The following is a 13,133-nucleotide window of genomic DNA, read 5'->3' as shown; positions in this document are numbered from 1 at the left end:
AAAGGAAAGTTAAGTCACTCAGTCATGTCTGACTCTTTGCGACCCCCATGGACTGTAGCCTACCAGGCTCCTCTGTCCATGGGATTTTCTAGGCAAGAGCACTGGAGTGGGGTGCCATTTCCTTCTCCAGGGGATCTTCCTGACCCATGGATCAAACCCAGGTCTCCCACATTACAGGCAGACGCTTTACTGTCTGAGCCACCAGGGAAGCAAAAGGACCTTTCAGGAAATACAGCAACTAAATGCAATGTGGTATTTTGGGTGGAATTCAAAAACAGAAAAACTACATTAAAGTCCAAAGAAATCCAAATAAAACATGGACTTCAATTAATAACAATTTATCAACACTGGTTTATCAATGTAACAAATGTACCACGGTAATGTTAATAAGAGAAACTGGATGCAGAGTATATAGGAACTCTGGGCAATCTTTGTAAATTTTTGGAAATCTAACACTGTCTTGGAGAAGGCAATGGCACCCCACTCAGTACTCTTGCCTGGAAAATCCCATGGACGGAGGAGCCTGGTAGGCTGCAGTCCATGGGGTCGCTAAGAGTCTGAGACGACTGAGCGACTTCACTTTCACTTTTCACTTTCATGTATTGGAGGAGGAAATGGCAACCCACTCCAGTGTTCTTGCCTGGAGAATCCCAGGGACGGCGGGGCCTGGTGAGCTGCCGTCTATGGGGTCGCACAGAGTCGGACATGACTGAAGCGACTTAGCAGCAGCAGCAACACTGTCCTAAGAAATTTTATTAAACCACCTCTACCTTCAGATATTCAAACAAGCTTTTATAATTTTGTAATTCACCATCAAATCTTAACTTCTCAAGAATTATTCCTTACTGCAACATTTTTCTCTTATAAATTACACTTTTGGAGAGGGCCTAAATTTATTATCCTTTTCTATACAATTTAACCCTTGCCTTTTTAGGCTTGCCTTTATATTATTAACATATATATAAGAATTGTTTTTTCTACTTCTTAACTGGATGCTGAAGTATAAGTCAGCTTTGCCTTTTTGCTGACCTTTAAGTTTATCACCATTTTGTAACCTTGATAATAATAATTCAGGGGGAAAAAAAACCCTCAAGGGATGCTAAAATTGGTGACAGTTTGATAAGAAACACAATCGTTACTTAGACTCCCACAAAAATATTTATTAACAACCAAAGCAAAAATTAACAACTTTATATGGAGAAATCAGGCCAACATCACTTTAATCAAGTAATCAAACATGGTGCTCCTGCCAAAAACCCGTAATCCATAATATGGATCTAATCATGATGAACAACCAACCCAAATGAGCAACATTCTACAATATAAACTGACCTATACTTTCCAAATATATCAGTTATTAAAGGAGAAAAAAAAAAGCTCCATATTTGAGGGAACTACTGAGACCTGACAACCATAATGTGACAGTGGCTTTGGCAACGGTAGAGACAATATAAAGTGAAAGAAGTGAACATGTCAGTCAGTTAGTCCTATCTGATCTTTGCAACCCCATGGACAGTAGCTTGCCAGGCTCCTCTGTCGACGGAATTCTCTAGGCAACAATACTGGGAGTAGGTAGTCAGTCATTCCCTTCTCCAGGGGATCTTCCTAACCCAGGGACCAAACCCAGGTCTCACTCATTGCAGGCAGATTCTTTACCGTCTGAGCCACTAGGGAAAAAATATACTTAATACAACTGGTGTAACTGGAATATGGATTATAGATAATAATATTTTACCAATGTTAAATTCCTAACTCTGATTACTATACTACGGCTATGCAAGAGAATGTCTACTGATATGTGCAATACCTTGGATGGATCTTCAAGGAATTATGCTAAATGAAAAAAACCAAACTCAAGGGTTACAAACTAGAGAATTTACACAGCATTCTTTTGTGTGTTTGAGGCGGGGAGGGGCATGTCACACAGCTTGTGGGATCCTAGTTCCCTGACTAGGAATCTAAATTGGGCTCCCAGCAGTGACAGTGCTATGTCCTAACCACTGGATGCCAGGGACTTCCCTATACAGCATTCTTTTTTTAACATTTACTTATTTTTAATTTTTGGCTGCACTGGGTCTCTGCTGCTGCTCTCAGGCTTTCTCTAGTTGTGGCAAACAGAGGTTTACTCTCTAGTTGTAGTGCTCAGGCTTCTCACTGCGGTGGCTTCTCTTGTTTGCAGAGCATGGGCTATAGAGCTTGGAATCAGTAGTTGTGACACAGGGGCTTGGTTGCCCCAAGGCATGTGGAATCTTCTCCAACCAGGGTTCAAATCCCTGTCCCCTAAGTCCACAGAAGTCACTTTAAGAAGCAGCATTCCTGGAGTGGGAAATGGCAACCCACTCCAGTATTCCTGCCTGGAAAACTCCAGTCAGACGAGCCTGATGGGCTACAATCCATGGGGTCGCAAAGTCAGACACCACTGAATGACTGAGCACACGATATAAACACGGTTCTCACCTTAAAGGCTTTGAGAATTTAATGCAGTGAAAGTAATCCCTTATTAAAATTAAAGTCATCCATTTAAAAAAAAAACAAAACTCTTAAAGTGACAAAAATCATTGAGAAGGAGAACACAGAGTAGTTGTCAGAGGTTAAAAGGATGGGAGGGAAAGAGGTAGCATGCAAGATTGTGATGTAACTGTTGTTATCTTGACTGTAGTAATCACACAAATCTATACATGTGATGAAAATGTACAGAAATAAATACAAAAATTACACAAAAAACTGGTGGCTTTTGAATAAGGTAGATGGATTGTATCAATTTCCTGGTTCGGATATTTTTTCTATAGTTATGCAAGATGTTACTACTAGGGAAATATGAGTAAAGGGTAGCCAGGATTCTTCTGTATTATTCTTATAGCTACATGTGAATCTACAATTATCAAAATTAAAAAAAAAATGGTGCCTCTCATTTTTTTCAAGATGTTAAAATTTTATTTACAAAGCTTCTTTGTTGGACAGAAAAACATGCTCTTATAATCTCACTGTAATTAGACAGTTGACTCACCAGTCACAGCTACTGATACTACAGCATGAGTCTTAAGTGAAAACCTAACAATGCTTACAATTTTATATGGGTCAAGTGTGCACAGAATCGAACATCATTCTTTTTGGGGATGACTACAATGTGCATAACAATGTTTAGAGTATGATATTGTTTTAGTTTTAAAGAGGGAGAGATATATAAGTATGTACATATATATGTATTTGTTTATATAAACTGAAGAAAAACACATCTTCAACCACTAGTTGCTTCAGGATTGAAAACTGGGTGACTGGGGAAAGGGTGGAAAGATTAGCATTTTTCTAGGTTCAATGTTCCTAAGGCCCATGGCTTTCTTCAGCTTAAGACAAATATTATGAAGTGCCTACTATATGCTAGTGAGTGGGTGAGTAATGGTCACTCAGTTGTGTCTGACTTTTTGAGACCCCATGGACTGTAGCCTAGCAGGCTCCTCTGTCTATGGAATTCTCCAGGAAAGACTGGAGTGGGCTGCCACTTCCTTCTCCATACTATATGCTAGACACTGTGCTAACAAGTATTTTAGTGGTGGTTGCAGGTAAAACTAAATTACACAAAACAATACAAAAGATGGTCCTCCACCATCAGATGGGGTAAATAATTAGATATGAGAATTTCAAAGGAATGAGGTGACATCTAAGACAAAGGTATAGGATACAGAAGTGGGGCTCTTGGTGCAATCAAGATGGTTTGGGGGAGAAATACACTTGAGCTGTAAAGGCTGAAAAATAGCAAAGTGGGGGGGCGGGGTCAGGGAACAGAAAGCTTTCTCAATGTGGAGGAATGCTGTACCAACAGCTCTACAGCAACATACAATGAGGTGTTATTATCCCATTTCGCAGATGAGGAAATGAAGGCATAGAGAGAACAGGCAACTTGCCCAAGATTATATGGTTAATAACTTCCAACAGTCTGGTACCAAGACAGCAGTTTTAGTACCTGCCTTGGACACATCCGGCCTATTTCACCCCTATCCTTTAATCCTGCCTCCTTCAATTGTTTGTTCTCTCCCTTCATTCTCCTACCTTTCCAGATTTTCTCCTGCTATCCTCCTCCCTTGTCTCAAACATCAGAATGGCCTTTTCCTCTTTCTCAGTCTCCACACATAGCCTGCAAATCTTGAATTCAAACCTGGCCACATCAAAACTATAGCAAAAGATTAGAAACAATTTAAATGTTAATTCATATACAAATAGAGAAAATTTATGTTACATTGACACAACAGAATACTAAGAAACCATGAAAAAGAATAAAGCAGTTCTGTGATGATAGATACATAATATCAAATATCTTGCTAAGTAATAAGAAAAGACACAAAGAAAAATGTGCATGCCAGCTACCATTTCTGAGGGTGGGCTTTTACCTGTGTGTATATTCATTAAAAGTGGCTTCCCAGGCAGTTCAGTGGTAAACAACCCACCTCCCAATGCAGAAGACATAAGATCCCCTGGAGAAGAAATGGCAGCCAACTACCGTATTCTTGCAAGGGAAATCCCATGGACAGAGAAGTCTGGCAGGCTACAGTCCATGGGGTCACAAAAAAGTCAGGCACAACTCACCTACTAAACAACAACATATTCATTAATACACAGGTTGGGAATTCCCAGGTAGTCCAGTGGTTAGGACTACATGCTTTCACTGCCAAGGGCCCAGGTTCAATTCCTAGTAGGGGAACTAAGACCGCACAGGCCGAGTGGCACAGCCAAAAAAATAAATAAAATAAATAAATACATGGGTTATCTAAGAACAAAAAAAAACTTAAGAGAATAATTATCTCCTCACAGAGAATTAGGAGAGGCACAAGACTTACATTTCACTGTATTCTTTTTAAATTTTAAATGATAGGCATGTACCTACTATTGGAAATAAATATACCTAAGAACTACCCTGGTGGTCGAGTGATTAAGAATCCATCTGCCACAGCAGGGGACACAGGTTCCATTCCAAGTCCAGGAAGATTTCACATGCCTTGGGGCAACTAAAGCAATGTACCAAATGACTGAAGCCCACCCTTTAGAGCCTGTGTGCTACAAGAGAAGCCACTACAATGAGAAACCCAAGCACCACAACCAGAGAATAAGCCCCCTTTCCACAACTAGAGAAAGCCCATTCAAAGAAACAAAGATCTAGTGCAGCCAAAACAAAATTAAAGAAACAATTCAGATACAGAGAAAAAACTACTGGTTACCAGTGAGAGGGGAAGGGAAGGGGCAAACAGGGGTAAGGCATTAAGAAGTACAAACTACCATGTAAAAAATAAGCTACAAGAGTATATTGTAGAATCAAATCAACAAAATTAGAAATGAAAAAGAGGTCACAACAGACAATGCAGAAATACAAAGGATTATAAAAGACTATTATGAACTATATGGCAACAAAATGGAAAACCTGGAAGGAATGGACAGATTCTTAGAAAAGTTCAATCTTTCAAGACTGAACCAGGAAGAAATAGAAATTATGCACAATCCAATTACAAGCACTGAAATTGAAGCTGTGGTCAAAAATCTCCCAAAAATTCAAAAGCCCAGGACCAGATGGCTTCACAGGAGAATTCTATCAAATATTTAGAGAAGAGCTAATGCCTATCCTTCTAAAATGCTTTCAAAAAATTACAGAGGAAGGAACACTTCCAAACTCATTCTACGAGGCCACTGTCACCCTGATACCAAAACCAGAGAAAGACAACACAAAAAAACAAAACTACAGGACAATATCATTGATGAACACAGATGCAAAAATCCTCAACAAAATTTTAGCAAACAGAATTCAGCAACACATCAAAAACCTCATACACCATGATCAAGTTGGGTTTATTCCAAGAATGCAAGAATTCTCTAATATAAGCAAATCAATCAATATGATACACCATATTAACAAAGATAAAAACCATATGATCATCTCAATAGATGCAGAAAAAGCCTTTGACAAAATTCAGCAACCATTTATGATTAAAACTCTTCAAAATATGGGCATAGAAGGAACCTACCTCAACATAGGAAAGGCCATATATGATAAGCCTACAGTAAACATTATTCTCAATGGTGGGAAACTGAAAGCATTTCCCCTAAGATTAGGAACAAGACAAGGGTGTCCACTTTCACCACCATTATTCAACAAACTTCTGGAAGTCCTAGCTACAGCAATCAGAGAAGAAAAAGAAATAGAAGGAATCCAGATCAGAAAATTTAAGTTCTCTGTTTGCAGATGACATGATACTGTACATAGAAAACCCTAAAGATAGTATCAGAAAATTACTAGAGCTAATCAGTGAATTTAGCAAAGTTGCAGGATATAAAATCAATACACAGAAATCACTTGCATTTCTATAAACTAACAATGAAAAATCAGAAAGAGCAATTAAGGAATCGATCCCATTCACCATTGCAACAAAAAGAATTAAGTATATAGGAATAAACTTACTTAAGGAGACAAAAGAACTGTCCACAGAAAATTATAAGACACTGATGAAAGAAATCAAAGATGACATAAACAGATGAAGAGACAGCCCATGTTCCTAAGTAGGAAGAATCAACATCGTGAAAATGACTATACTACCAAATGCAATCTACAGATTCAATGTGATCCCTATAAAATTACCAATGGCATCTTTTACAGAACTATCAAAAAATTTCACAATTCATATGGAAACACAAAAGGCCCCGAAAAGCCAAAGCAGTCTTGAGAAAGAACAATGGAGCTGGAGGAATCAAGCTTCCTGACTTCAGATTATACTACAAAGCTACAGTCATCAAGACAGTATGGTACGGGCACAAAAACAGAAATATAGACGAATGGAACAAGATAAAAGGCCAGAAATAAATCCATGCACCTATGGGTACCTTATTTTTGACAAAGGAGCAAAGAACATACAACGGGGTAAAAACAGCCTCTTCAGTAAATGGTGCCAGGAAAACTGGACAGCTATAAGCAAAACAATGAAATTAGAACACTTCCAAACACCATACACAAAGATCAACTCAAAATGGATTAAAGACCTGAATGTAAGACCAGAAACTATTAGAGGAAAACACAGGCAGCACACTAGATGACATACATTAAAGCAAGATTCTCTATGACCCACCTCCTCCTGCTGCTGCTGCTAAGTCACTTCAGTCGTGTCCGACTCTGTGCGACCCCATAGACAGCAGCCCACCAGGCTCCCCCGTCCCTGGGATTCTCCAGGCAAGAATACTGGAGTGGGTTGCCATTTCCTTCTCCAATGCATGAAAGCGAAAAGTGAAAGTGAAGTTGCTCAGTCGTGTCCAACTCTTAGCGACCCCATGGACTACAGCCTACCAGGCTCCTCCATCCATGGGATTTTCCAGGCAAGAGTACTGGAGTGGGGTGCCATTGCCTTCTCCGTGACCCACCTCCTACAGTAACGTAAATAAAAACAAAGTATACAAGTGGGACCTGATTAAACTTAAAGGCTTTTGCACAGCAAAGGAAACTCTAAGCAAGGTGAAAAGACCCTCAGAATGGGAGAAAATAATAGCAAATGAAACAACTGACAAAGGATTAGTTTCCAAAATATACAAGCAGCTCATACAACTCAATACTAGGAAAACAAACAACCCAATCAAAAAGTGGGAAAAAGACCTAAACAGACATTTCTCCAAAGAAGACATACAGATAGCTAACAAACACATGAAAAGATGCTCAACATTGTTTATTATTAGAGAAATGCAAATCAAAACCACAATGAGATATATCACCACACACCGGTCAGAATGGGCATCATAAAAAAGTCTACAAATAATAGAGGAGAGGGTGTGGAGAAAAGGGAACGCTCTTGGACTGTTGATGGGAATGCAAATTGATACAGCCACTATTGAAGACAGTATGAAGATTCCTTTAAAAACTAGGAATAAAACCGCCATATGATCCAGCAATCCCACTTCTAGGCATATACCCTGAGGAAACCAAAATTGAAAAAGACACATGTATCCCATTGTTCACTGCAGCACAATTTATAATAGCTAGAACATGGAAGCAGCTTAGATGCCCATCAACAGATGAATGGATAAAGAAGTTGTGGTACATATACACAATGGAATATTCAGTTCAGTTCAGTCTCTCAGTCATGTCCGACTCTCTGCGACCCCATGAATCGCAGCACGCCAGGCCTCCCTGTCCATCACTAACTCCTGGAGTTTACTCAAACTTATGTCCATCAAGTCGGTGATGCCATCCAGCCATCTCATCCTCTGTCGTCCCCTTCTCCTGCCCCCAATCGCTCCCAGCATCACGGTCTTTTCCAATGAGTCAACTCTTCGCATAACGTGGCCAAAGTATTGGAATTTCAGCTTTAGCATCAGTCCTTCCAATGAACACCCAGGACTGATCTCCTTTAAGATGGACTGGTTGGATCTCCTTGCAGTCCAAGGGACTCTCAACAGTCTTCTCCAACACCCACAGGTCAAAAGTATCAATTCTTTGGTGCTCAGCTTTCTTCACAGTCCAACTCTCACATCCATACATGACCACTGGAAAAACCATAGCCTTGACTAGACGGACTTTTGTTGGCAAAGTAACGTCTCTGCTTTTCAATATGCTATCTAGGTTGGTCATAACTTTCCTTCCAAGGAGTAAGCTCTTTTAATTTCATGGCTGCAGTCACCATCTGCAGTGATTTTGGAGCCCCAAAAAATAAAGTCTGACACTGTTTCCACTGTTTCCCCGTCTATTTCCCATGAAGTGATGGGACCAGATGCCATGATCTTAGTTTTCTGAATGTTGAGTTTTAAGCCAGCCTTTTCACTCTCCTCTCTTGCTTTCATCAAGAGGCTTTTTAGTCCCTTTTCGCTTTCTGCCATTAGAGTGGTGTCATCTGCGTATCTGAGGTTATTGATATTTCTCCCGGCAATCTTGATTCCAGCTTGTGCTTCTTCCACCCCAGCGTTTCTCATGATGTACTCTGCATAGAAGTTAAATAAGCAGGGTGACAATATACAGCCTTGACGTACTCCTTTTCCTATTTGGAACCAGTCTGTTGTTTCATGTCCAGTTCTAACTGTTGCTTCCTGACCTGCATATAGGTTTCAGCCATGAAAAGGAACACATTTGAGTCAGTTCTGATGAGGTGGATGAATCTAGAATCTATGATACAGTGTGAAGTGAGTCAGAAAGAGAAATATCGTATTCTAACACATATATACAGAATCTAGAAAAATGCTTCTGAAGAATTGATTTACAGAGCAGCAATGGAGGAACAGACATAGAAAATAGACTTATGGACATGGGGAGAAGAGAGGAGAGGGTGAGATGTATGGAAAGAGTAACACGGAAACTTACATTACCATATGTAAAATAGATAGCCAACGGGAATTTGCTGTATGGCTCAGGAAACTGAAACAGGAGCTCTGTATCAACCAAGAAGGGTGGGATGGGGAGGGAGACGGGAGGAAGGTTAGAAAGGGATGGGATATAAGTATACCTATGGCTGATTCATGTTGAGGTTTGACAGAAAACAACAGGGTTCTGTAAAGCAATTACCCTTCAATAAAAAAAAAAAAAAAAAACTAGAAAAAAAAAGTATTGTACAACACAGGGAATATATCAATACTTTATAATAACTATCAATGGAGTATAATCTTTAAAACTTATGAGTCACTATGTTGTATACCTAAAATGTTGTACAACTATCCTTCAAGAAAAATATTTCATTTTTTAAAAATTAAATAAATGTTAAAAACCAGAAGGCGGTAGTCTCCTTGGAGATTACTATTTACTTCCTTAGTAACAATGGGCCTTTCTTCACTGAGTCATGAAACAGTACCAAGCATTCCTGAGCTTATTCACCCTACCTGACATGAGTTTGAGTAAACTCCGGGAGTTGATTATGGATAGGTAGGCCTGACTTGCTGCAGTCCATGGGGTCGCAGAGTCAGATACGACTGAGCGACTGGACTGAATTGAACTGAGTAGATAATGTACCAGTATACAACCAAAACATGGTTATTACTATAGAGAATTAAGTACACATAAAGTTCTCTACAAAATTAATCTTCTGGGGAAATCCCTGGTGGCCCAGTGGTTAAGACTCTAAGCTTTCACTGCCAAGGGGCTGGGTTCAACCCCTTGTCAGAGAACTAAGATCTCAAAAGATGTGCTGTATGATGAAGCCAAATAAGTAAGTAAGTATATAAATAAGTAAAAATAATCCTCTGAACAAGATCTCAACCACACAGAGTTACTATTTCCTGATTTTCAGTATTATTGTAAAGTATCCTTGGTGGAGAAGACCTTTGCTACAGAGAGTATAAACAAATCTCTGCAGGCAACCATTAGTCTACTTAACCAAAATAGACACCCAGGTAAAAGGTCAATGCAGGGGGCTTCCTGGTGGCTCAGTGGTAAGGAATCCACCTGCCAATGCAGGAGACATGGGTACAATCCTTGGTCTGGCAAGATACCACATGGTGCAGAACAACTAAGTCCATGCACCACAACTACTGCAGCCCATGTGCTCAAGGGCCTGCATGACTCAACAACTGAGGCCACACGCCACAACTACAGAAACCTGCGCACCAAGAGCAGGTACTCCACAACAAGGAAAGCCACTCCAATAAGAAGACTGTGCACCGCAATGAAGAACAGCCCCCAATCACCACCACTAGAGAAAGTCTGCTTGGAGCAACAAAGACTAGCACAGCCAAAAAATAAAATAGATAAAGTGTTAAGCCCGCATGTACAGGAAGTAAAAAGTAAAAGGCATACTGTCTATCAATAGGGTAGATAAACATGCTAACACAAAAAACGACTAATTAACTGAGCATAAGTTAAGATCATAACTTGTATTCAGTGATTCTATTTAACCAGAGGATAAAATCATGGCTCACAGCCTTGTCCCGGCAAAGGGACTTGTGTAGCTCAATGAACCTATGAGCCATGCCTTGAAGGGCCACTCAAGATGGACAGGTCATAGTGGAGAGTTGTGAGAAAATGTGGTGAACTGGAGGAGGAGATGGCAACCCACTCCAGTATTCTTGCCTGTAGAACCCCATGGACCGTATAAAAAAAGCAAAAAGATAAGACACCAGAAAATGAGCCCCTTGTAGGTTGGTAGATGTTCATTATGCTACTGGGGAAGAGCAGAGTGCAATTATGAATAGCTCCAGAAAGAATGTAGCTGCTTGGCAAAAGCAGAAATGATGCTCAGTTATGGATGTGTCTGATAGTGAAAGTAATGTCCAGTGTTATAAAGAACAGTATTACATAGGAATCTGGAACTTAGGCCCATGAATCAAGGTCAACTGGATATGGTCAAGCAGGAGATGGCAAGAGTGAATACTGCTAATTTAGAAATCAGTGAACTAAAATGGACAAGAACGGGCAAATTTAACTCAGATGACTATTCTATCTACCACCATGAGTAAGAATCCCTTAGAAGAAATGAAGTAGCCCTAATAGTCAACAAAAGAGTCTGAAATGCAGTACTTGGGTGCAACCTCAAAAATGACAGAATAATCTCGGTTCATCTCCAAGGCAAACATCACAGTAATCCAAATCTATACCCAAACCACTGGTGCTGAAGAAGTTGAAATTGACCAGTTCTAGGAAGACTTACAAAATGTTCTAGAACTAACACCAAAAAGAGATGTCCTTTTCATCACAGAAGATTGGAATGCAGAAATAGGAAGTGAAGAGATACTCAGAATAACAGGTGAATTCGACCTTGGAGTACAAAATGAAGCAGGGCAAAGGCTAACAGAGTTTTCTTAAGAGAACACGATGCTCACAGCAAACATCCTTTTCCAACAACACAAGAGACAAAGACTCTACACGTGGACATCACCAGGGTCAATATTAAAATCAGACTGATTATATTCTTGGCAGCCAAAGATGGAGAAGCTCTATACAGTCAGCTGGAGACTCTACACAAGCTCTATACAACACCTGAAGCTGATGGTAGCTGAAATCATAAGCTTCTTATTGTAAAATTCAGATTTCAATTGAAGCAACTAGGGAAGACCACCAGGCCATTCAGGTATGACCTAAATCAAATTCCTTATGATTAGACAAGGGAGGTGAAGAAGAGATTCAAGAGATTAGATCTTGTAGACAGAGTACTCGAAGAACTATGGATAGAGGTTCATAACACTGTACAAGAAGCAATGACCAAAACCATCCAAAACAAAAAGAAACACAAGAAGGCACAGTGGTTTTAAGAGGAGACTTCACAAATAGCTGAGGAAAGAAGAGAAGCAAAAGGCAAAGGAGAAAGGGAAAGATACACCCAACTGTATGCAGAGTTCCAAAGAGTAACAAGGAGAAATAAGAAGCCCTTCTTAAATGAACTATGCAAAGAAATAGAGGAAAACAATAAAATGGGAATGACTAGGGATCTCGTCAAGAAAACTGGAGATGTCAAGAGAACATTTCATAATAGCATTGAACACAAAAATGGACAGAAATGGTAAGGACCTAACAGAAGTAGAAGAGATTTAGAGAAGGTAGCAAGAGTACAGAGAAGAACTATACGAGAAAAGTCTTAATGATCTGAATCATCCACAATGCTGCGGTCATTCACCAAGAGCCAGACGTCCTGCAGTGTGAAGTCAAATGGGCCTCAGGAAGCATTAGTACGAATGAAGTTAGTAGAGATGATGGAATTCCAGGTGAGCTATTTCAAATCGGAAAAAACGATGCTTTCAAGTGCTGCACTCTATATGTCATCAAATTTGGAAAGCTCAGCAGTGGCCACAGGACTGGAAAAGGTCAGTTTTCATTCCAATCCCAAAGAAGGACAATGCCACAGAATGTTCCAACTACCGGACAATTGTGCTCATCTCACAGGCTAGCAAAATAATGCTCAAAATCCTTCAAACTAGGCTTCAACAGTACGTGAACCAAGAACTTACAGGTGTACAAGCTGGGTATAGAAACGGCTGAGGAACCAGAGATCAAATTGCCAACATTTGTTGGGTCATAGAGAAAACAACAGAGAAGGCAATGGCACCCCGCTCCAGTACTCTTGCCTGGAAAATCCCATGGACGGAGCAGCCTGGTGGGCTGCAGTCCATGAGTTCGCTAAGAGTCGGACACGAGTGACCGACTTCACTTTCACTTTTCACTTTCATGCATTGGAGAAGGAAATGGCAACCCACTC

The 13,133-nt window shown here is 40.1% G+C and overlaps 1 protein-coding gene across 2 annotated transcripts in view; it reads right to left on the bottom strand.

The window, feature by feature from the left end:
* Positions 1 to 13,133, bottom strand: part of PIK3CB (phosphatidylinositol-4,5-bisphosphate 3-kinase catalytic subunit beta) — a 180,187-nt gene that overhangs the window by 154,799 nt on the left and 12,255 nt on the right. The window lies entirely within an intron of this gene.

Source organism: Bos indicus, chromosome 1 (assembly GCF_029378745.1).
Source record: "Bos indicus isolate NIAB-ARS_2022 breed Sahiwal x Tharparkar chromosome 1, NIAB-ARS_B.indTharparkar_mat_pri_1.0, whole genome shotgun sequence".
Classification (NCBI taxonomy): domain Eukaryota; kingdom Metazoa; phylum Chordata; class Mammalia; order Artiodactyla; family Bovidae; genus Bos; species Bos indicus.
Note: the sequence above shows the minus strand (reverse complement) of the source record. Positions and strands in the feature narration are given on the sequence as shown.